This window comes from Triticum aestivum, chromosome 1A (assembly GCF_018294505.1).
Source record: "Triticum aestivum cultivar Chinese Spring chromosome 1A, IWGSC CS RefSeq v2.1, whole genome shotgun sequence".
Lineage (NCBI taxonomy): Eukaryota > Viridiplantae > Streptophyta > Magnoliopsida > Poales > Poaceae > Triticum > Triticum aestivum.
Window position 1 is genome coordinate 301,833,707 of NC_057794.1, and position 1,368 is coordinate 301,835,074.

Consider the following 1,368-nt stretch of genomic DNA (forward strand, 5'->3'; position numbering starts at 1 on the left):
TTAATGATTCCAGAGCAAAGACCCTCAGGCACGTCGGGTCCCGCATGTGAATCCTAGAGCGTTCGGCCCTCACACCCCTCCGAGTGAACTACGAGTCGACGAAATAAGAATGCTTTTTTTAGAATGAAGGCTCGCGAAGAGCCCGACTTTGAATTAACAAAGCCATCAACCGGCCAAGAAATACAAACACACACAGACCCCACAACCAAATGATACAAGGGGACACTCTAGGAGGCTTACAACTCAACGGGTCGCACAAGCTCAAAAAGAATACATGAAAACAGAGCTCGAAGCTTGTCCTAGCCGAAAACTATAGCCAAACAGCCATCTAGGGGTGAGGCACACACGAGCACGACGAGGATCTGCTTGCAACAGAGTGTGGCAAGTGAGCTCGACCAACGCCCAAGTAGAAAGACAACACACATCCGCTGTCTCTCTCGCCGCAGAGGGACCCTTCCCTCTCGCCATGGCTCGCAAGGCGCCGTACCCAGCGGACTTGAGAGACGCTCACCCTAGAGCAGGGGACGTGCCAGCTTCGGGACCTGGATCAGCCGCAGCACATCACCACTTGAACATTCGAGCACTTCGCGACTGCCGCATCGCCACAACCTAGAACGCCGGAGAGCTGCAGGAAAACCACCAGGTGCAGCTACTGAAGAAAGGCAGCAGAGGCATCAAGTAAACCGACAAGCCAACGAGGAGAACGTGACACCGCCGTCACCGGACCACCCAAGCCACCCAAGCTCCGACCTATGAACCCCTCACCTGAACGCAACCCTCCCCAGGCGGCGCCCCCAAGGAAGACACGACGCACATCGCGCCGTCGCCGCCCAATCCAAGCCGGATTTTGGGCTTTCACCCGGGAGGAGGAATAGGGGTGGAAAGGGGAAGGACCTCTGCAACACCTCCAAGGAGGAGACGGCGTCGGGGACGTCGATGCTGCCAGGCCGGCCAAGCCGGCCAACGGTTTCCTGCGGCCCAAAACCAGACCACTGAACACCCACCCACATCATACCGGCGCTCGGAGGGAGGCGACGAGAAGCGGCGGGGACGAGGGAGACAGGGGAAAGGAGCCATCCTCAGATCTGACGGGGAGGGGAAGACCTTCGCGCCGCCGCCGCCACCCGCCGTCGTCTCACCACCCGCGTGGTCGAGGCCGCCGGCCAGAGCACCTCGCAAACGACGCCGGCCGAGAAGGTGTCGCTGCCTCGCCAAGAAGGGCCGCCGCCCCAGATCCGAGGTCCTCCTCGAGGAAAAGGGCGACCGAGGCCTCGCCGCCACCATCACGAGCGGCCGCGCGAGCGGATCCGGCGGCTTTCTCAGGTGGCGGCGAGGGAGGGAGGGTGAGGGAGCGGCGGCGCGACGGGA